Source organism: Lissotriton helveticus, chromosome 4_1, assembly GCF_964261635.1.
Source record: "Lissotriton helveticus chromosome 4_1, aLisHel1.1, whole genome shotgun sequence".
Classification (NCBI taxonomy): Eukaryota; Metazoa; Chordata; class Amphibia; order Caudata; family Salamandridae; genus Lissotriton; species Lissotriton helveticus.
Window position 1 is genome coordinate 1,876,205,186 of NC_136063.1, and position 25,057 is coordinate 1,876,230,242.

Consider the following 25,057-nt stretch of genomic DNA (forward strand, 5'->3'; position numbering starts at 1 on the left):
CACGATCGGGTTCTCCCAGGTTAGACTGAACGCAATGTTCTTAAATACCCAATGAAGATTCGGAAGGTTCTTATGTGACCAATAAGTGCGGCCATTACTTCGAGAATATGTTACTATCTCATTCCTCTGATTCCATAGGTCAGGTTTCTCGAAGTTTATGGCTATCTTGACAGCCAATATGTTATGGTCACTCAAATTAGTAGGAAGAACCTTAAACTGGGAGCATGCCCCGAACAGTTGAAATCACACTGCCATATAGTCGAGAAGGGAATTGCCAAATGACCCGTGAAAGGTGAGGGCTGCAGGTGAGTGCTCTGGGAATCTGCCATTTAATACTATAAGGTCAAGGTTTCTCAAATTTTGCAACAGTAAATGGCCACGTTTATCAGATCTTAAATTGGAAGGGAATACTGCCTCTGGTATAAACCAAACCTCCTCCAGGTCCAAATTGGAAAAAGATGCAATTGAGCTATTATTAATCTTGGCATTAAAATCTCCTACCATCAGGATACACACTCTTTCATCATTGCTACATAACTTTTGCACAAAAGTGCAAATGGAGTCGACCAGTGGGGTGGACGCCTTCCCAGGAGGAATATATACATTTACCACATACAGAAATGTTGCACATCCCAAGTTGTCTTGTTCTAATTTTAACTTTGCACAGATACAGCAATTTGATGGATGAATAAATATCTCAGGGAGCCATACTAACTCGCAACTTAGCAGGATGGCTAATCCTCCACTAGCATGCCCCTTTATAGATTTTTTTGTTGCACTACAATACACATAGTAGTTATCTAACTGGAATTCTTCAATTGCCCACGTCTCTTGGAGGCAGATTATTTTGGGGTCTAGGTGTGCTAAGGAAATAAGCTTAAAATGTTCTTTTCCTAGCCCCGCCATATTCCAAGACACGATTGTTCCTAGTAGGCGACCTCCGCTCAATGGGGATAGTGGTAGTAGATTTAGCCCCATTCAAAATTCCATTTTGACACCTCATCTGCACTATCAATGCCAAAAACCTCATGAACCTCGGGTGCTACTACCTTTATTTTTCTTACACCCGATCCCCTCCCAACTGTAATTTCCAAATCCTCAAATTTAGTAGTCATATTCACACACTCATGGTCATTTAATCCTATCCCTTGCCAATAATGAGAAGTTTCGAGACGCTTCAACGGAGCACCTTGGGATGTGGGGCAGACAATGACATCTATTCCTCTTTTCCTAAAGCCATCCGCATATGCACTGAGCTGCATAGAAATGCCACAACCCCTGTCCATAAGGCAATGTAAAAGGAACAAACAGCCAGATGCATCAAACCAAAAAGTGCTCGCAAAAACAGCGATTAGCTAATTGCGAGCGCTTTTTGGCAATTTCCAATGCATCAACCAAAAAGAATAAACTCGCAAAATACCGAATAGCTAAATTAGGTAAAAGATAATTTGCGATTCCATATCAGCGAGAAATCAAAAATGCGATAGCAAATAGGGAATCGCAAAAAATATTGCAATAGAATGCATGAAAAATCGCTAATAGCGATTTCATCAAAATTCGCAATTTAGCAAGTGCAGTTTAAGGGGAATCACAATCAGGTGGTAAAAAAAAAAAATTACTACTCACCTGCAAATCATCAGAAGGCTATTTAAACTGACCCATGAGGCCATAGTGGCCTTTCACAATGGCAGCACTCTACGTGTTTGCGAGGAGGAGGAGGATCCTTGCAGCAAGCCAGCCCAGAAGGAGAATCCAGGAAATAATCTTCCGCCTGCGCATCACTTTGTTGGGACAAACTGTTGAGCAAATATATAATAAGTACAGGCTGAATGCTGCAATGATTCACTACTTAATAGATGAATTGGACCCACTAATGCAGCGCCAGACACTTAGGACCCAGGCCACCCCAACTCATGTCCAGGTGCTATGTTGCCTGCACCTGCTTGCGTCAGGTAGTTTCCAGGATGTAGTTGCAGAAGCTGGAGGGGTATCATAAAGCTCCCTCTCACGGTTCTTTGAATCCTTCGTGGCCGCCATGATGACTCTGATCCACAACCACATCACCTTCCCCACAACACAACAGGAATTGACACAAACTAAACTGGACTTCTACCAAGTTGCCCAGTTTCCACACGTGATCGGATGCATAGATTGCACCCACGTAGCCATATGTCCCCCAGCAGAAAATGAGTACATCTTCCGTAACTAGAAAGCGCATCACTCAATAAATGTACAAGCAGTGTGCAATGCAAAAAACATCATTACCGACCTCGTAGCACAATACCCTGGGAGCACCCACGATTCATACATCTTTCACCATAGTGGCATACACACACGTCTACTCAGGGGTGATTTTGGCGAAGGACACCTGCTAGGTAAATTCCATACATATACTCATCACTGATGTATGAAATGGCTATGTATACCTGACACTGACACTTTGCTTGTAACCCTGTAGGTGACAGTGCATACGCGGTGAGGGATTTCATCAGGACTCCATACTTAAACCCAGCCAGCCCACAACAACAGAGGTACAACGCAGCCGCCATCAGGACACGTAATGTAATCGTACGGACATTTGGATTGCTCAAGAGTCGCTTTCGCATCCTGAATAAAACTGGAGGGGCCATGCTGTACCAGCCGGAAACATGCTGTAGGATTATGGCAGCATGTGCAATGTTGCACAATGTAGCAACTAGGAGAGGTATCCCCATTTAGGAATCCGACACTGAGGACAACCAGCCCTCAGCACACCCACGCCGGGCCCATTTGGCCAGTTCAGCGGAGGGTCAAAGAAAATGTACAGACATCACCCAGCATTATTTCTGAGGTATGTAATGATGAGACACAACACTTAATTTCAGGAAATGAAAAGCATTTATTAGCAAGCGAAGCGGTAGGGGTGTTTATTTAAACATAGATGGTGGCCATTAGCACATTACCTGAATGCACTATAGGACAAATGAGACATACAAAGGACTTTATATTCAGTCACAAAGAATGTCTTGGACAGGGTTGGTCACCATTAAGAATTCAACGATTCTGATTGTGTTTAGCTTTTCCTCCCTCTCACACCTAAACGTCTTTCACCTGCATCTGCATCTTCATTCCTGGATGCAGTGGGAGGTGTTGGTCTATGGGTACTGCACCTCCTGCCAGTGCTGACTTGTGCAGAGCTGCTGCTTAGGCTGGATGCCTCACTACCCTCTTCCCCTGTAACATTGCCATGCTTACCAGTACTAGACTGCATCAGTTCAACGGCCGTGGTCATTTGGCCGAGTGCTTTGGACACATCCCCACAACAATGGCCCATATCTATCTGAAGTTCCACAGAGCGACGTGACAGCAGTGCAATGCTGTTGCAGATCTTGTTGTTAGACCTGGTATAGCCAGCCATGCAGGGCAGAAACTGGTGATGCCTCCTCCTCTGTGTGTTGTTTGACTGTCTGTTTGCTTCCACAAGTGCTGTAGTCAGTTCCTGCACACTCTTGGCCATGACTGATATGTTTTTATTCATCTTTGTCATCTGCAGATTGATGGCTCCCATATGCCTCGCTTGCAGGCGCTGCACCCGCAACGTCTGTGACTCCACGTCACCCCACACATTGGGAGTTCCTGCCTCCTGTGCCCCGATAAGGGTACATGGCCTGTGTCTTATTCTCATCCGGACATGTGCCTGAGGTGTAGTTGTGGGGCTCATACTTGGACGGCTTGTCTCAGGAGCACTTCCATGTCCCTGATCTGTCTCCATTGGCTGCAGTGGTGTGACTGTGACCCTGCGTTTTGGCGGTGCCTTGGGTTTGGTTGGTGGTGTCACCAGTTTCAACACGGCAGCCTCTTCAATGACCTGTGTGCTGTCTCCACATTCACTGTCATCAGTGTCTACTTCTGCTGCATCTTGTATGTGAAACAGTGCAAAATTATTTTGTGTTGGTGCTAATGTTGTGCAACATTAAATTACTTTACATTTGAGCTCTCACTGTCTCTCATCACTGACTGTGCTGCATTGTTGTAGCATTTAGGCTTACAATGTTGTATTGTGACTGGCAATTTGGTTCTGCAACCTACAGGTCCCATAATGCATTTGGGTCCCTATGTACAATGTGGAGTGGACTATTTTTACAGTCATGTTGCTGGTTGTTTACAGATTGGGAACATTTGGTATGTACATTGAAATGTTGCTTTTCGTGCATCTTACCTTGTGCGCTACTGGCCGCCCCAGATGTATCCAACTGCGTTACTCCCACAACTGCTTCAGGCTGAATAGTGCCCTCAACCAGTTCCTCCAGGGCTGTGTTGTCTGGGACTGTTGAGCTTCCTCCTCCGGTTACCTTCGCCTCCTTCAGCCTTTGCACTATTCGCTCCTTGGCAAGGCTAGGCAGGTCGTACCATCTTTTCTTTAAATCATCTATGCTGCGGTGTGTCACCCCCACACCATTTACTTTGTTATTGATCCTGTTCTAGATCCTTATTTTTTCAGCTTCAGGTACTTTCAGTGAGAGCTTACCAAACAGCTTGTCATGGCTGTTTGTCACCTCCTCAATGAGGATCTCCAGTTCTCTCTCACTGAACTTTAGTTTTCTCTTCCTGGCCACTGCACCCTCTTCTGTTGTTGTTTGGGACATTTTGACTATCTCAACTTGTCAGCAAACAACAGTTTGTATTTTCTGCACTCTCCCCCAGCACTCTGCTTCTGCCTCTCAGTTCCTCTGTGCACAGGTGGCAGCATGGGCTGATTGACTTCCTGGTTGTGATGTCATCATCCTGCTCCCAATGCGACTCTGTAGTTTTCCCGATCTCGCAATTTTGCGATCTCGCAAATTGCGAGATTATAGGTTTTACACATTTGTGATTCTTTAACATGGAATCGCTAATGTATTTAGCGATTGTAAGCGATTCTTTATTTTTTCGCTATCGTCATCATGCATAGGTAATAGCAAGTCCTTATTTGCGATTCCTTAATAATCGCAAATAAGGATTCTCTATTTTTTTGCTTGATGCATCTGGCTGAAAGATAAGAGATTGTGCCCATCTTCTGGGACCAAATTATAGTTCTATAAATGGGAGGTCTGCTTCTGCTTTATTAAATAGAACCCCCCTGATTCAGTAACTCCTAAAGTAACATTTCATAGCAGTTACCAAGGAAACCTTGCAGCTCACCTTGTCAAAGCAGTGCATAAAGGCATTTATAAGAATGTGTAAACTACTTTAAACAGCCACAGAGTGGGTCTATTAAAGTGGAACCATTAACCAAAATCCTATTGAATGGTTGTCTCAGATGTCAAACAGGTTGGTCCTATTTTGTCATGTGAATATATATTGCAATTTGTTTATTAAATGTACTTCTCATATCTAACATTCGGACCATTACCTCTTTATCTTTTAAATTTGTGCACTGATTAGTTTAACTTGTATTCTTAATATTTCTTGCAGGCCTGTGTATTGAGCTTGTCCAATATGGCAAAAGGAGAGTTACAGGAACCTTATTGAGAGAATTAATTTCACCTCTCTTTGCTAGTTTCTGCATTTGGCTGCTGGAGAAGTTTGTTTTGAGTGCATTAAGCCTCAGTCTTCCCTTACCCATAATGTGCCCATGACTTGTATACGAATATGTTATTTTTGGGTGAAGACAATCGATGTGTACATTTTGAAGGAGTTTCTTTTTGAAATGCCCAAACTAGTTGATGTTCTGGTATAATAATTGTGGTGTTATAAAATTAGTTGTGAATCCTGAATGCAGTGGCATACCAAAAGTTGAGGGGGCCACCCTGCAAAGTACATACACAGTCTGGAGCTCTCAGGTCAAGGTACTGTGCTGAAGAGGACCCCTAGAGCTTGTGGCCACCTTACACCGTGGGGTTACAGGGGCCTATGTCGCGCCACTGCCTGAACATTGACTTTAGAATAAACATACTTAACTTTCAATATTTTGTTCTTAGATTTTTTGTCCAAGAACTTATTATTGTGCCATGATAGTCTTTTACTTTATATAGTAGAATACAATTGTTAACTTACATTTTCTCTCTGACTAATGGCCCATTTGATAAGATAAAGAATAAAATATATTTTGAGGTGTTTACAATGTTCCACTTATGTAACAGAGTCACATAGGATGTCTTTCACTCAGGCTTTCATCTTTCTGAGGGTGATAAATGGAGTACTGCATAAGAAGCCAGGAAGTCTGGGGCAGTACTGCATGCCAAGAGTGACTGACTATGATTTTTCAATCTTCTCAATTTATAAGACAAAGGAAATCACAAGTGGGCCTCTGCTGCCCACTGCCTATAAGATGGAAAGAGTACCACCGGTTCACCTCCCATCTCTCACCTCCCATTTTAGCCCCCTGCTTTTCGCCATAAAGGTAAAATGCACTGGAAAAGCCAATAGGACAGACGTTACCCATTAGCCTTTTGGCTCTTTTTTTGCTTGTTTTTTTTTTTTTCATGGTCTTTGTAAAACTTTATTTTTAGGAAGTTACCATGATGAATAAGTTACTTACCTTTAGTAAAGTCTTATCCGGTGGAGACAGGATCTAGCCTTAACTCTGAATTATTCCCAGGTGCCATACTGGATCCAGAACATATTCTACAGCAGGACCTCACCATGTTGGTAAAGGACATCGAGCGACTCCATAGCGACGGTGTCCACCAGATGTGACTTCAACAGAGTCCATATAAGTCCTTCCCTGACGCGCGGACGTCAGTTTCTTCTATGACAATTTTCCGCTCTAAAAATGGGAGCCAGTTATTAAAAATGCTTATGGAATGTTCTGCCCAAAAATAATCTCATTTTTGTAAAAAAAATGTTGTTGTTTTAAAAACCTAATGAAAAGCACAAGAGTGCCTAGAAAGGGATCTGGTAGACAAAAGGATAAACAAGTTCGGATGGGTGGGTCAGTAAGGATCTGTGGTTAGATCCTGTCTCTACCAGATAAGGTCCTGCCGAAGGTAAGTAACTTATTCTTCTGATAGAGAAATCTAGAAGCAGATTTCTTACCATTGAATTAGATACCCAAGCGAGATAGCTAAAGGTTGGAGCAAGATGGCGGCTATGTGAGAGAAGCCGCGGAGCAGCAGCGGGGATGAGGTGCAACTGAAAGCGTGTAGACCCCCCTCCCCTGGCAGCAGGTTAAGCAATCACGTACTAGACCCACCTCAATGTTGTGCCGCTTATCCCGGAGCGAGGCAGCGGATATCGTTGCAGTGTGCAGGCATCCCGCGTACATGGTCAGGATCCTCAGACCATTTGTTGCTGCTCTGATGCGCTGGGTCTAGCGGCTGCGGCACTGTGGGCGTGGCGGCTGGTTCGGGCGAACCGAGGACGCCAAGCGATACGCTGAGCCTCCAGCAGTTCACAGCCGATCTTGGAGTGGGAGAAGGCTTCGGTTTCAGAAGGCATCGACTGCAGCAATAATGGCCCCTAAACCTGCGTCAGGAACATCGGCAAAAGCAGCGCCAGCTGCAAAGAAAAAAGCTCAGGCAGCTCAAGCAGCTCAGTTGGTTCCAACCGCAGCTCCTGCTATCGGTGAGCTCCAACAAGAGCCTCCGGAGACCTTTCCTCCCTCTACAGGCGGTCCGCCAGTGGGGGAGTCAGGAGATCTGCAAGAAGTAACAAAAAAGGGGAAACAAACATCGGCACGCTCAAGGCAGACCCCCTATATCTCGGAGCTGTTGGTGCGAAGCAGAAGAGGCCTGAAGAATGCTGCGGTACCCCACTCTCCAGCCCAGGAGGGAGTAACTCAGGAGGCTAAAAACTCAGGTACAAGCGCCGCGCATACCCCTTCGCATACCCCCTTGCCCGAGTACCTAGATGTTGGTGTTTTGTAAGAGACTGCTGACCCGTACAATAGGCTGCCTGAAGATATGACTGATCCATGCAGACAAGAGATAGTCCAGGAGCCTCTAGAACCCCCGGCTGAGCAAGCCAATGAGGCTACTTCCGGCAATGAAGGTAACAAAGCTCCTAGCAAGGATTTATCTCAAGTGGCAGATGTACCCTCATTGGCGGGTATTGGGCAACCAGGGGTAGATCTGAGTCAAGCAAGGCCGACAGAGGAGCTGGGACAAAAGATGGGGGTAAGGAGAAAGCGAGCACAGTGCTATGCCCCCCATGTCTCATGCCCCATGATGGATCATAAGGATAGGCAGGAGAAGGAGAAGGACAGTAGTGAATGCTTCTTCACTGTTTCTGAATGGTCCGATCATGAGAGGAGTTCCCCTCAGGAGGGGTCTGACTTGGAGACCGATTGCAATCTGGAGCAGAACCCCCCCAGTACGGCCAAAAGACCAGCTGCCCAGGGGCAGGGCAATGTACACGCACAGACCCCTCGCGATTTGACCTGAGACCTATCCTCAGCTATGACGCTCCATGGGTGTCCTAATGCCGAGGCCACAGTGTCTTATCCTCCCCTCTTAGATGTTATCTACCAGACTATACTCACGCATAGGGAAGAAGCTAGACAGGACACCCAGAAAGCGCAGGTGGCAATGTGAAAGATGCAAGGTGTCGTGCGAAAACTGTCCAAGGCAAATGCTAATGTGGGGGATAGGGTGACTAATTTGGAGGAACGGATTGTGGCAACTGAAACAGAAGCTGCTGCAGCTTCACATAAAGTTGACTCCCAAAGCGCTCAGGTGGTCGATATCCAGTTGAAACTGGAGGATATGGAAAACAGGTTAAGTCGCAACAACCTATGGGTACTGGGGGTTCCGGAGGGGATGGAGAGCTCAGATATGAGGGCTTACATGATAAAAAAATTTAAGACGGCATTCCCGGAACTCCCAGAATGGATTTGGGCAGTGGAAATTCAGCGAGCCCATCGCACTCCATTTAAAGTTCGCTCTGGGACAGGAAGTGGAGATAAACCAAGAGCAGTCCTAATCTTTTTAGGAAACTTTATCCTCCGGCAATTGATATATGAAAAGGCTCGACCCGATGCAAGAAGATCTAGTGAGGGAGTGTCTTTTTTCGTTAGACCGGACTATTGCCATGCAACGGTCGAGAGGCGCTGGAGACTTCATCAGCTGATTAAGCCTTTCGAAGATAAAGACATGCAGGCTTATCTAGTTAATCCGGCACAGCTCAAGATAATGAGAAATGGTAGGACTCAGTTCTTCCAGTCGGAAGTGAAAGCGAAGGAGTTCCTGGACTCTCTGTAAAAGAGTGCTTGGCTCTGGCCTAAGGCCATAAAAAATTTCTAATATTATCTGTTTCTCATATTCGACAAATTGGCTTATGCAGATGTTTTTTTGCCTCTTCTTGGGATGTTTCTTCATTTCATTGCTGGTGGTTTCTCTTTTCCTTTTCTTATGGGGGTCGGGGGGTGCGAGGGAGGGTCAGATATGGTATTTTTGGTATATATGTTTCACATGGTGGTCGCACCCATGCATCACGCTGCTGCACATATTCATCACAAGCCCAGACCTCGGTCTGAGCGCTCCTAGTGGGAGGAGGGGGGAGAAGGGAGGAGGGATGTTTGGGTTGGCTATCGGGGTGGGGTCCAGGTCACTGGGTGGGTTGCTCAGGGGAGGTGAAAAGCATAAAAAAATGAGAATTTATGGTACAAAGCTGTCTCTCTGGTTCTGGCCGATTATGGTTTATATGATATGTGAATTGACGTTTTTTCAATCTTCGGTGACAAGAATGTGGAGATTATCGAAAATTGAGGATGTTGTGTCTTAATATATACTTAATCAATATTGGGGGGCTGAATGATTGGAGAAAGAGAGCCAGGCTGGCAGAGTTTGTTAAATCTGAGCCCATAGATATCCTATGCCTCCAGGAAACACATCTACCCTGGGCAAAAAAACAACTCCTATGGCTGGGTGGGTTTGATATCCTGGCATGCTCCTCTCAGACCTCAACAGTAAGGAGGGTAGTGATCTTAGGTAAAACAATCCTGGGGGGAGCTAAAAAGGTTAAATCAGATCCACTGGGTAGATGGGCCCTGGCTGAGCTGGAGTGTGGCTTAACGATCTGTGGGATATACGGGTCAAACCAGGATGATCCAGAAGTATTTGAAATACTGGAGGGGGAATTGTCAACCTAGCCCGTACCCATTTTGGTGTGCGGGGATTTTAACATTGCTATCGATTTGACCGAGGGAAGCCCAAATCCATATATTGGCAGAAAGCAAAGGGTTTCTTGAGCACTCCGCTCAATGATGCAGTCACGTGGGCTAATGGATGTTTGGGGGGCAAAAGAGCCCGATGATCCAGGGTTCACATATTTCTCTTGTCCCCACCAGAAATATAGTAAGCTGGATTATTTTTTAATTTCGTCAGCAGAGATTAGCAGGGTTAACATTAGGAAGCTTCCCAAGGTCCTTTCGGATCATAGCCCATTGGCAATTAAATATAATGGTGTAGGCCCCATCAGAAAAACAAGGGCATGGACATCTAATCAAAAACTCCTGGCTGATTCTCTGTTTGTTCTGCATTTGCAGAAATGGGCTCGAGAATTCTTTGATGCCAATCGTTTCAGTTCCTCAAGGAATTGTGTCTGGGACTCGTTTAAAGCTGCACTGAGGGGGAAGGTTATCAGTTATACCGCCCAGTCTAGGAAAAAACTGCAGGCTGGTAAGAACAAGCTTTTAGCAGATTTAGCCAGGACAGAAGAACAGCATTGTCAAGATCTATTGCAAGGGAAGGAAGGCAAGGAGAGCCAAACCAGTATCTGCGTTATTAAAGCAGAAAACAGCTGGCTGAGAAAGTGGCGACAGAATATTGGACATATAGGAGAAAATTATATGAGACGTGGGAACAGGCAGGGAAGCCATTGGCGCTGATAACACCAAAAATGTAAGAACCAATATTTATGTGGGTGGGCGGGATTTCGTGGAGCCCCAGGACATCCTGTCTGTATTTGCAGAATTCTATCAGACACTTTATAAGGAAGAAATAGGGGGTGAGTGCTCACAGGGCAGTTATCCGGATATAGGGCCCAAATGGGATCATCTGAGATAGAAAACCTAGAACAGGATGTAAAGGCCGATGAGATTCGGGAGGCTCTACTCGATATGGCTGTCGGTAAAGCCGCAGGACCAGATAGCATCCCTTTGGAGCTGTACAAATGCCTATTGGTTAAGGTGGCTCCGATGTTACTGGATCTATTCAACGGGATCATCTGTACGGGCAAAATCCCGGAATCATGGAGGGACACTAATATAGTGGTCTTCCAATAAAAAGGGAAAACCAAGAGAAAGTCCCGGGTCCTACAGGCCTATATCTCTTATTAACTCAGATAATAAGATATGCTAAGATCTTGGCTACACGGTTGGGGAGGGTCATTGGTGGGCTCATCTCCCCCTGGCAGCATGGGTTTATCCCCCGGTTGTGGGACAACGGAACACATCAGAAGAGCAATTACGTTGTTCGAGGCTCATGCTGCAGGGGTGAGGGGGGTCGCTATGATCCTCCTCGACGTGTAAAAGGCGTTCGATCGCGTCAGATGGCCAAAAATTCTGAGGGCTATAAAGGCGATGTATTGCGATCCAGTAGCCAGAATTCAGATGATGGGTCAAAGTTCAGAAAAGATCACTATTAGCAGGGGTACCCGTCAGGGGTGCCCCTGCTCGCCCATCTTGTTTGCAGTGTACATTGACCCGCTGATTAGGCAAATACTTGTGAATCATGAATTTAAGCCAGTGATCACCAGCGGCTTTGAGAGCAAAATCTTGGCATACGCTGACGATTTGGCAGTGATTACACCTGAACCCGCTGAGACTATGCAAATTCTGGTGGAAGTTACAAGGGAATTTGGATACCACTCCGGATATCGTCTCAATGAGGCAAAAACTCAGGTGATTTGCTCCAAGGATATTGTGAAAGCTGATCAAAGGTAGGTTGAATCGGCAACATATCTGGGGGTAATAATCAATGCATCAACAGGCTTAATCATCCAGGATAATTTTAACCCACTCCTTAAAAAAATAGTGAAGGACTTGAAACGCATGGATGTATTACATCTGTCTCTTATAGGAAGGACAAATGTATTGAAAATGTCGATGCTCCCCAAGTTCCTGTATTTATTTAGATCTATTCCCTATTTAATCGGGGAGGTGGTGTTAAAAAAATTGAATCTATTTTCAATAGCTTCTTGTTGCAGTATGGTAAGACCAGGCGGTCAATAAGATTTATGACCCTTTCTCAGGAACGTGGAGGTTTGGGAGCCCCAAATATAAGATTCTATCACTGGGCTTGTCTGTTGGCACAGATGTCCATCTTATTTGAATCAGCACCCAATGAAAGATACAGTCAGGACCCATCCTCTGATTTATATGTCAATCCATCAATCTATGAACTATTGATGGGAAAGGAGGATGTGGGCGCACTGTTGAGGAAAACTGGCCGCAGATTTTTTAAGAAAACCCGCCATAAGGTTCCTTTAAGCGCCTGGGATTTGTGGAAAAAACAGCAGAAATGGCTAGACGTGCCCAGAATTAACATGCACACGCCGTTGTGGAAATCAGGTTACTTTCAAAATATAAGTATGGACGGTGCATGGAAATTCTGGAAACAGCAGGGTATCCACACGGTGGGTGACGTAATGCAGAATGGTAGCATCATGAGCTTTGTCGCCTTACAGCAGAAGTATGGTTTACCAAGCAGCCAAAGATTTAAATATCTCCAAGTTTCGCAAGCATTTATGGCTGTTAGTTCTGATGCATCCATCGGCGCCCACTCCCCTATACTGGAATATCTAATAAAGGGTGGGAATAGGATCCGGGTTATATATCAGGACCTAATTGAAAGGGCGCCCGATGACCTTGAGAAGCACGAGGCTGCCTGGGAAGTTAAATTGCAGGACCCGGACGTGGATCTAGATAGAGCTCTCTACCTGGATAAACAGGTACTGCGCTCCTCGAATTTGAAAGTACAGCATTTTAAAACACTCTTCAATTTGTACTAAACACCATCTAAGCTGTATGATTGGGGTGTGAGGACGGATAGTAACTGCCCTAGGTTAATTAGGTTGTGGGGACCCGATGTCTATGCTGTTGAACTCCCCTGGATACATTTTATGGACTCCCTTGTAAATGTTTGAAAAGCTTTCCCCCCCTCTTCCCAGTCAGCCATCCTTATTTATCTGTATATATATTCATATGGTTATTTATATGCTTATCTATATATGTCTTCAATGGAATATCTGCAGTATTTTTCTATCAACTGTTTTGCAATATGATGTAATCATTTTTAATATTCCATGGACTTGTTGTATCATCGAATTAGATTTTTCTGCACATTGTCTTTTCTTTTTTTTAATTTACCATTTGCATTCTCAATAAAAAAAATTTAAAAAAAGAATTAGATACCCATGCAATACCATCCACGGAAGAGGATCTGCAAACTGATCCCACTAAAGATCGCTGAGTAGGACTAGCTGGACTATTATAAGAGAAAGAGTGTCAGGAAAGAAGGTGAGGAAGAAGAACCCTCACAAGAAATATTGTGAAATATTGTGAAAATCCCATACGGAATGGAAGTCAGAAACTATGAAAAAATATGGAAGACACCATGGCAGAAGAATAAAGAGGTGTTGGAAAGAACACTTCATATAATCATAATACTATATAACTCCTCTATTGGTAGCCCGACCATTAGTGGACAGGGCTAAAGGTCAATGGCAACAGCTAATACCACTGAGTCAAAGCTCCTTGCCATAGAACCAAGTGATATAGAGAGCACCAAAGAAATGCTTTAAGGAAAGCAGTGGGAAGAATAATAACAATATGGGCATAGATCACTCATGGTCAGAGGAAAAACTTGGAGAGAGAAGTAAGCTCTCTGGGACTAATCAATGTAGAACCCAGAAAGGAGGAAGGGTTAGCAATAGCAAAGCAGCAAAAAAGTAAATGTACTTCTAGGACACGAGGAAAAGTGCAGCTACATAAGCAAAAACACATTCGTTCCTAAGAAAGGCACCATAACAACATTGTGTATAGAGATACCTGCATAAAAGTATGCATAATATATATATATATTTACTGAAAAAAACATAGGTTTTAGGGTTAGAATTCTGCAATGGATCGCACTCCGCTAGCCCCTCCTCCGGGTCGCCCCTAAGCACTCTGGTATTTGAAGTGCGTGTAGTTCGAAGAATAAAAGTCAAGTTCATAAGTGGTTCACCAAAGTTGGTGCGAGTAGGTACTCGTTGTTCCCAAAATCTCTAGACCCAAGACATGGCTCGGGTTTCGGGATAGTTTCCCTCATCAGTAGAGAACAAGTATGGGGTGGATGAGAAGGCCGCCAAGTAACCGTCACAGGCCTCGATGCCTCTCTGGCTCGCAGGGCGTCTCCAGAAGCTCGTCAGCTTGGCGCTCAAGGGAGCGATAAGTAGAATTCTGCAATGGATCGCACTCCGCTAGCCCCTCCTCCGGGTCGCCCCTAAGCACTCTGGTATTTGAAGTGCGTGTAGTTCGAAGAATAAAAGTCAAGTTCATAAGTGGTTCACCAAAGTTGGTGCGAGTAGGTACTCGTTGTTCCCAAAATCTCTAGACCCAAGACATGGCTCGGGTTTCGGGATAGTTTCCCTCATCAGTAGAGAACAAGTATGGGGTGGATGAGAAGGCCGCCAAGTAACCGTCACAGGCCTCGATGCCTCTCTGGCTCGCAGGGCGTCTCCAGAAGCTCGTCAGCTTGGCGCTCAAGGGAGCGATAAGTAGAATTCTGCAATGGATCGCACTCCGCTAGCCCCTCCTCCGGGTCGCCCCTAAGCACTCTGGTATTTGAAGTGCGTGTAGTTCGAAGAATAAAAGTCAAGTTCATAAGTGGTTCACCAAAGTTGGTGCGAGTAGGTACTCGTTGTTCCCAAAATCTCTAGACCCAAGACATGGCTCGGGTTTCGGGATAGTTTCCCTCATCAGTAGAGAACAAGTATGGGGTGGATGAGAAGGCCGCCAAGTAACCGTCACAGGCCTCGATGCCTCTCTGGCTCGCAGGGCGTCTCCAGAAGCTCGTCAGCTTGGCGCTCAAGGGAGCGATAAGTAGAATTCTGCAATGGATCGCACTCCGCTAGCCCCTCCTCCGGGTCGCCCCTAAGCACTCTGGTATTTGAAGTGTGTGTAGTTCGAAGAATAAAAGTCAAGTTCATAAGTGGTTCACCAAAGTTGGTGCGAGTAGGTACTCGTTGTTCCCAAAATCTCTAGACCCAAGACATGGCTCGGATTTCGGGATAGTTTCCCTCATCAGTAGAGAACAAGTATGGGGTGGATGAGAAGGCCGCCAAGTAACCGTCACAGGCCTCGATGCCTCTCTGGCTCGCAGGGCGTCTCCAGAAGCTCGTCAGCTTGGCGCTCAAGGGAGCGATAAGTAGAATTCTGCAATGGATCGCACTCCGCTAGCCCCTCCTCCGGGTCGCCCCTAAGCACTCTGGTATTTGAAGTGCGTGTAGTTCGAAGAATAAAAGTCAAGTTCATAAGTGGTTCACCAAAGTTGGTGCGAGTAGGTACTCATTGTTCCCAAAATCTCTAGACCCAAGACATGGCTCGGGTTTCGGGATAGTTTCCCTCATCAGTAGAGAACAAGTATGGGGTGGATGAGAAGGCCGCCAAGTAACCGTCACAGGCCTCGATGCCTCTCTGGCTCGCAGGGCGTCTCCAGAAGCTCGTCAGCTTGGCGCTCAAGGGAGCGATAAGTAGAATTCTGCAATGGATCGCACTCCGCTAGCCCCTCCTCCGGGTCGCCCCTAAGCACTCTGGTATTTGAAGTGCGTGTAGTTCGAAGAATAAAAGTCAAGTTCATAAGTGGTTCACCAAAGTTGGTGCGAGTAGGTACTCGTTGTTCCCAAAATCTCTACACCCAAGACATGGCTCGGGTTTCGGGATAGTTTCCCTCATCAGTAGAGAACAAGTATGGGGTGGATGAGAAGGCCGCCAAGTAACCGTCACAGGCCTCGATGCCTCTCTGGCTCGCAGGGCGTCTCCAGAAGCTCGTCAGCTTGGCGCTCAAGGGAGCGATAAGTAGAATTCTGCAATGGATCGCACTCCTCTAGCCCCTCCTCCGGGTCGCCCCTAAGCACTCTGGTATTTGAAGTGCGTGTAGTTCGAAGAATAAAAGTCAAGTTCATAAGTGGTTCACCAAAGTTGGTGCGAGTAGGTACTCGTTGTTCCCAAAATCTCTAGACCCAAGACATGGCTCGGGTTTCGGGATAGTTTCCCTCATCAGTAGAGAACAAGTATGGGGTGGATGAGAAGGCCGCCAAGTAACCGTCACAGGCCTCGATGCCTCTCTGGCTCGCAGGGCGTCTCCAGAAGCTCGTCAGCTTGGCGCTCAAGGGAGCGATAAGTAGAATTCTGCAATGGATCGCACTCCGCTAGCCCCTCCTCTGGGTCGCCCCTAAGCACTCTGGTATTTGAAGTGCGTGTAGTTCGAAGAATAAAAGTCAAGTTCATAAGTGGTTCACCAAAGTTGGTGCGAGTAGGTACTCGTTGTTCCCAAAATCTCTAGACCCAAGACATGGCTCGGGTTTCGGGATAGTTTCCCTCATCAGTAGAGAACAAGTATGGGGTGGATGAGAAGGCCGCCAAGTAACCGTCACAGGCCTCGATGCCTCTCTGGCTCGCAGGGCGTCTCCAGAAGCTCGTCAGCTTGGCGCTCAAGGGAGCGATAAGTAGAATTCTGCAACAAGTACCGACTTGCACCCACCTGGGTGATCCACTACTGAACTACAAGTACCAGAGTCCCGAGGGGCGATCCGGAGGAGGGGCTAGCGGTGTGCGCTCCATTGCGTTGGTTTTTACTAATTGGCTCCCTTGAGTTTTGAGCCGACGGGCTCCTGGATGCTGCCCTGCGTGCCGGTTCGGGCATCGAGGCCATTGACTGTTGTTTGGCGGCCTTCTCCTCCACCCCTAAACCATTTTCTCTACTGATGAGGGAAGTTATCCCGAAACCCGAGCCATGTCTCGGGCGATACCCAAAAACCCGGGACATGTATCGGGTCTAGAGATTCATCAGTCCAACAAGTACCGACTTGCACCCACCTGGGTGATCCACTACTGAACTACAAGTACCAGAGTCCCGAGGGGCGATCCGGAGGAGGGGCTAGCGGTGTGCGCTCCATTGCGTTGGTTTTTACTAATTGGCTCCCTTGAGCTTTGAGCCGACGGGCTCCTGGATGCTGCCCTGCGTGCCGGTTCGGGCATCGAGGCCATTGACTGTTGTTTGGCGGCCTTCTCCTCCACCCCTAAACCATTTTCTCTACTGATGAGGGAAGTTATCCCGAAACCCGAGCCATGTCTCGGGCGATACCCAAAAACCCGGGATATGTATCGGGTCTAGAGATTCATCAGTCCAACAAGTACCGACTTGCACCCACCTGGGTGATCCACTACTGAACTACAAGTACCAGAGTCCCGAGGGGCGATCCGGAGGAGGGGCTAGCGGTGTGCGCTCCATTGCGTTGGTTTTTACTAATTGGCTCCCTTGAGCTTTGAGCCGACGGGCTCCTGGATGCTGCCCTGCGTGCCGGTTCGGGCATCGAGGCCATTGACTGTTGTTTGGCGGCCTTCTCCTCCACCCCTAAACCATTTTCTCTACTGATGAGGGAAGTTATCCCGAAACCCGAGCCATGTCTCGGGCGATACCCAAAAACCCGGGACATGTATCGGGTCTAGAGATTCATCAGTCCAACAAGTACCGACTTGCACCCACCTGGGTGATCCACTACTGAACTACAAGTACCAGAGTCCCGAGGGGCGATCCGGAGGAGGGGCTAGCGGTGTGCGCTCCATTGCGTTGGTTTTTATAGGTTTTAGGGGTGTTATAGTTAGCTGGACATTTCACTCGTAAAAAAACATTGAAATTCCTCCATTATAGTTAGTTGTACTAACTATAACTAGCGCCCGCAATCCACTGCTGATGATGTCACATATTACATCATTCATGACATGGTTAGTGACATCACTGATGACATCACTGATGACATCTCAAATGACATCACAGATGACATAACTGATGACATTATCCAGTGAATGTGGTTTGGTTCGATATTTAAATATATTATATATATATAGCAATCTGCATTGAAGACTGAGTGGATGTATAAGTGTCTGGATGGAGCATTTAGTAGCACTGTGATTGATGGTCTAAGTGACTAATTTAAAGTGTCTCGCTAAATATATGGGATAGTGATTCAACTGTGTGAGTATCTGTCTCACTGTATCTCTTGTTGTGTAAACTACTACATAATTTGGTTACTAGCTATGTGAAAGTCTTTATTAGTTATTAATTAGTTAAGTGACTATTTGTATGGGAGAGTGAATGTGTGTGTGGTTGGGTGGGAGGTGTGTGACTGTCCAAAGATTTGTAAATAGTTGATTTAGTAGTTATATGAGGTTAAGACTGCATGTGGAAACACTTGTTTGGGTGAGTGAATCTCTTTATGGGTGTGGTGATGAGTAAATATATTTCTCAATGATACATGTCCAACAAAGTAGAAATATAAAAGTGAGTGTATGTGACAGTTGTTGTTTATAAATGAGTATACATAAGACTCAGTGATTGTATGAGTGACTGTATTGAAAACTGTATACTTGTAATAGTGATATTATAACACACTAAGAATGAGTCACTATCTATATGAATAAATAAAGTGGTGTTTGTATAAGTGTGTAGCTTAGTAAATGTAAGTATGATCAATTGTTTACATAAGTTAGTAGGATGACTGCATAAGTGAATAGGATGTGTGCTGGTGTGTAATGTCTATGTAGGTGTAGAAGTATATTTAATAATGTTCTATTTATCTTTGTTAGCATGTATTAGTGAATCTATAGGTAAGTCAGTCAGTCAGTCAAAAATCTTTATTTCGATAAATCAATATCAAAAAAAGGCACGGTACATAAATAAAAACACACGTTATACAATGTTAAAAATATACATCTTTAGAATTAAAAACCACATATCATAGTTTAATAAAAGACAAAACAAAAAAGCAAAGGATTTTTAAAATCATCACTAAATTCATAAAAAACTATGGGTAAGTGTTTAGATGTGTGTGTAGATGTAGGAATCACTTAGTGGGTTTTTAGAAACTTGTATTGGTGTGTCAATGGTTTCAAATATGGTACTCCATATTTTATGAGTGTTGAAAGGTTATACTAGTGTATAATGAGATGTATCAGATTGTCATGTGGATGATGTCATCAGTGATGTTATTTGAGATGTCATCAGTTATGTCACTGACCATGTCATGAATGTTGTAATATGTGACATCATCAGTAGTGGATTGCGGGTGCGTGAGTCATAGTTAGTACAACTAACTATAATGGAGGAATTTCAATTGTTTTGTACAAGTGAAATGTCCAGCTAACTATAACACCCTTAAAACCTATGGTTTTTTCGGTGAATTTCTAAGGATTTTAAATGCTAATTCCTAACTATAACATGTATGAAACCTATGGTTTTTTCAGTAAATACATATAAAGTTCAACAAGCAGTTTATTGACGGTGGGCGCGCTATCCAGCTGGTGCAGGCGGCACGGTAGTACAATCCTAGCAAATATGTTTATCAGCAAGAATAAAGATAACACAGCATTCTCCTTGGTATGTTCATCATTTATTTAATCCTCCGTCTCTCTCCTCCTACGCGTTTCAACCATCTCGGTCCAGACATTTGTCTGTCCTCACACCCAAACATACATAAACACTTTGAAGACTACTGTTTATAGACTACGGCAATCCCGTAGAAGTGCTTTAAGGAGGGGTGAAGATGTGGCGTTACACAGTTGCCGACTTTGGAACTGGGGAGCTAGATTCCAGTGATGCCGTTAGGCGAATATTCAGTGATTCTGGATTATGTGCACATCACTTTTCCCGGGTGCTCGTCTAATACTTTTGTGTCAAGCTCGCGCTATGTAAAACTGCAACAACAAAAAAAGAATTCCTGGCGGGCTACGACAGAACTGCTCATGTTGGCCCACCAACTCAACTGGCTTTGTCCCTCATTGTGGGGGTCATGCTAAGTAGCTCAACGAAAACATTAAAATGCGAGGTTTTATTAACCACGTGCACATAAACAGAACGTTTGTTTTTCCTTATATTCGATTTGAAAACTCGTTTGAGCCCACTTTGTAGGCGCCATTAGATTACTGTGAAATATCAGTTCGAAAAATTTGCAACTCGCAATTTCTGTTCTTTTTGGACATTTGCAAATATATCTTAGGAATGGAAATCATAGTATTTACGATCCATAGATACAAGATGCACATTTAAGTTGTAGTTTAGATTCACTTGGCAATTCATATTTATGCCTGATATTCTCAAAACTCGATGAGAAACACGTTTTAGGTTCAGATGAGCTACTCAAGCAACCTTGGCCACTCCAGCCATCCTGACTGTAAATAACATTATGCATTACATCTTTTGTGTTAATCACCTTTTTTGCTCTCAGGACAGATGAAGTAAATCAAAATGCGAGTTAATCGCAGATGCCGTGCGCCATAGTCGCATTAAGGTAAACTCAGAAGACTGAGCTAGAAAAATGGCTACAAACCTAGAGACACTCTGTCACAGAATTACTACTGTTCCTGATTGCTTTAGGCTGAAAGAGGCTAAAGAATGGCTGAGCTCAAATTAGAATGTGAAACTGAAGGAAGATATATTGTGCAACTGAACAGCAATGAAATGAAAACTGCTATCTCCTTTAGAAATTATACCCCTTCATATCTGGTAAGGAAATACCTCATTTTGGTATCTTCGTTTAATATGTTACATCAATAACAATGTTATGTCGTCCTTGTAGTCCCATTTGTGTAACTTGTGATGAGCGGGCCTGGTGATGCTTAAGGTGGCTATTTTGCATTTCAGTTTAATTGAAACATGCTCTGATTTAGAGTGAGCAGCAAAAATAAGTCTATTTTAATTTTTATTTAGACTGACCTTCAATACAGCTATAATGCTTCACAAATTTCTATTGAATAACGTAGCGGATGCTATGCTTTACTACTGTCTTTTTATATACAAAACTATATTAGAAAAATGTTAAAATATAAAATAAATCCCTCCAGATTTACATTGAGCCAGACCAGACCGAGTGACTAACTACATTTGTAAAGTGTCAATTTACAATAAAAGTGTGTTGGTGCTTGAGTTAATACTGACCTTGAGTTTAAACATATGACAGTGCAAAGGACCACTTATTCCTTTTACATATTTAACTCTTCGTTACTTTTCTGTATTAAAAACATGGTTTAGAATAATATGCAAAAAATACAAAACATACAGTGTACATATAAATGTTTTGCTCAAATTCTTCGAGGAAGATAAAAAGTTATACACATTGTCAGTCTATGAATTTGTATTCACTCGTCTGTCATGGTTTGTATCCTCTATATGCTGAGTGAGCATGGAAATATCCTCCCCAGACTTTTTAAGTGCTTGAGAAGTCTATTTCAGAGGTGTCAGGCTTTGTGGCTGCGACACTTGTACTATGTGAAACACACTAGATGAGTCAGGCCAGAATACGTGACCCAGAGCACTCAGGAAGTTCCATGCTGAGCAATCATGTTACTAATTTGCTGCAGCCAGACCTTTATTGCCTGTAGATGGGACTTTCACCAGGGAGTTATCTAAGATTTCCTGGGTACAGAGTAGTATTCTGGGATAACTTTAGACATGAATGATTTTTATTTTGAGTTGCTCACTAATACTGGAGCTATCTTTTGCAACTACTATTATTTAACAAGAATAATCTTCAACCTGTATAGACTGTTTAAATTACTTTTGAATCATGAATGGTATTAAAGTATTGCTAGTGGTGTGTAAGTGAATGTATAATGCTAGGAGGAAAATAATAACACTAATATGTATCCATTATGTTGCAACTGATTATGATGTTACATTGAGGACAGATCACAGACTTGATTTATAAATCACTGAAAATAGTTACCTCTATTGCAATACATATTAAAGTTCTGGTTCTTTTGTTCTATTATAAAGGCTTCATTTATATATGAGCTCTAGGATGTCACATAGTTTCAACCAACCCTAGTCAGTTAAACAAGGATTGTCACATGGAGTATTGTATGCCATATAAGGAATAACGAACTAGAATGAAAATCATTAAATACTTGACATTATTTCTTGCTGTGGATATCAATGCATATGCAGGCAGGTTAAGCCCATCTGTAAGATAAAGTGAAGACATCCAGGCTCTTTGTCTCACTTTCTCATGTCTTATTCCCCTTTCCCGGGGTCTATGGCTGGTCAACATAACTACCCTTTGCATGGTTGTCAGTGGGTTTAGGGAAGGTGAATATCAGCATTGCTCCTTTTGGATTCAGATTATGAGATTAGTGCAACCCTGACATTAACACACTGATTTTGAGGCCTGCAAGGCCTCAATTCAGCAGGAATAAGAATTTCCTATTGAATCTGGAATTACATGGACTGCTCGAATTTCTCTGTCTGGCTGTTGCCTCATAGACTTTCCACCGGCTCAAAACTGGTATAATTTAAAGGTAGAAGACCTACTAAAAATGGAGGATTACCATGGGATTCGGGTATGATAATCCCAATTTTCACAGCAATTCAAATTTTCAAATTCACACAGAGCAACATGAAGTTGGTTGAAAAAAATCTTCTAGTAAACAATTTTGCTGGTAGGACAGATTTGAATCAATTAATTCTGGCATGTATACCGCTAAAAATATCGCAAGTATTTTATAGGTTGGTTTATTGTGAAATTTTGTACGCACTTCCTTGTCAAGTAGCACACAATTTAAAATTTAAAATGCATTCTATACATTAGAGCTCTAATACAGTATTTTAGTTCCAGTATAGAGAGAACTCATTCAGGCAAACTCTGAAGTCTCACATGGAGGCAACAGACTCTTATGGTAGATGAAATAGCTAATGGAATAGCTGCTTCTAAATACCCGCTGTCCACTGTTTTATATGTAAATATTTGTTCATGTGCATATCCTTCCACCAGTTTGTTTTAATGATTATTCATTTTTTTTGTGCAATGAAAAAAATTCAATAAGTTTTAAGGGGTCATTACGATGGCGGAAGGACCGTTGCCACCAGCTGTGAGGTGGATGGCCCTCCGCCATCTGATGACAAATTACCACTACCAAATTACAATGGTGGGAGGAATTGTGTTGGGTCCGCGGCGGTCGCAAAGACCACCTGCACAGGTAATTGTACCGATTGCCTGGCGGAGTGGTCAGCATCTTCAAAATGGTGGCAGTGCCTAGCAGGCACCATCTGCCAGATCACGATGCTGGCCGCAGCCAGTCTTTCCATGCCTAGTAAACCGCCATTGAAAGGCTACATTTCCATGCACTAAATGGCAGGCACCGCGTGGTGCCTGCCACATAATACAGGGAAAGGCACTACTTACATTTTTAACATTGCAGCGGGTGCTGCCGCCAGCAGCACCCACTGCAATGGTAAAGAATCAAGATGCAACTGCCACGGTGGCGGTCACATCGTGATTCTACGTGTGGGACTGCCACCATACAGGCGGGTGGTCCAAAGCACCACCACGATGGCGGGCGGTCTGACTGCCATCGTAATGACCCCCTTAGAGACTGCAGAGGTAGCACTAGCGACTTTGAAGAACCTTAGAGTTGGTAGTACACCTAACCAACTGGTTATCAACAAGACAATATAAAAACTTTCTTCAAAGGGAGGGCAGGGGTCCGATTAACCAAGGACTGCATGACCCGGTTGCATCTTTATGCACCCACAATGGATGTGTTCGGTTTAAGCAAGAGCAAGGTTGTCTTTAAAGAAGCAAGGGGTGCTCCTTACAGAAGCAGTACCTGGGATCCCAAAATAATTTGGATTTTACAGCCTCTCAAGACAAAATAACACAGGGCTGCACTGCACTAGTTGGTGACTGCATGTACCTACACCAAGTGCATCAAGTGAATAAGCCAAATTAATTAATGTGAAGAAAGTGCAGCCTCCGCTGTCTAAACCAATTAGCACCTTGGCAGAAGATAGCCCACTATTGGTGACTGTGTGCAGTTGCATGCCTATAACTTTTGACATGGACTTTGAATGACCTCAAGAGAGAGTCTGCAGTAACGACGTTCTCTTACCTAAAGAGCATCATCTTAGCACTGGTCAGCGACCAGGGCTCTGAGGACCCCTTTACTATATTTTAGCACAGATCTTGCTGCATTTTTATTATCTGTGCAGGCATGTAGTTGGGCTGCATCCGGAAGAGGAACAGTGGTCAGCTTGTGAGTATGTTTTCAGAACTGGATTTGTGATCTAAGAGGGAGACTGGCAACATTGTTGGTGGGGTGAGTTGAGTTTGTCTGTGTTGTTAAAGAACAAAGCAATGTAATTCCTATTATTCAAACTTGTTTTTGTGAGAAGTACCTGCTTCACTCATGATAGTGTGGCACACGCCGCATGGCCTTTCCCAGAGAGAACGTTGTAGGGTAAAAGTAGAACTTGCCTAAAAAACATAAAAGTTAAGACATAAATTAGTTAAAATTTCCAAATAACTTTATTTAATTAAATTAAACCAAAGTAAAGAACACCAGATGTAATGACCAGGAATCAGTAAAAATAGTTAAAAAAAATAAAAAACATTAATACTCAAAAGTCAATGTAAGTCAATTGCTTGTGGTTGAACTGGTCCTAGATTGAACTTGATGGCTAACCTTAGTCATTTTATATGGTGGACCAGGATCTAGGCACCTTTCGGAGTAGACAGGTGATGGAGGAAGTTTGTGGAAGAGGTTGTGGTATATTCAGGGTAAAGTTTTATCTTCAGACATAGAAAGCTTCTGGAGGATAAACATCTTCTGGTGGCAAGCTAAGAATTTGTAGCTAAGCAGGGTAGCACACGATCAAATGTTTCTTGTTCATTGTCTAACAGTAGCCTCAACAAACTTACAAAATGTAACCTGCAAGGTCACATTTTTTACAAAAACTTGGCACTCTGTCACTGTCCTACATAGATGAAAATGTCCATGTCAAAAGTTACAAAAAAGGCCTGTATCTTCTTCTCTGATTCTCCAAAAACTCAAAGGTCTCAGGATAAAGTTAGAGGAATGATCCCCACAACTTCAATTCAGGTTCACAGCAAAATGTCAAATTGC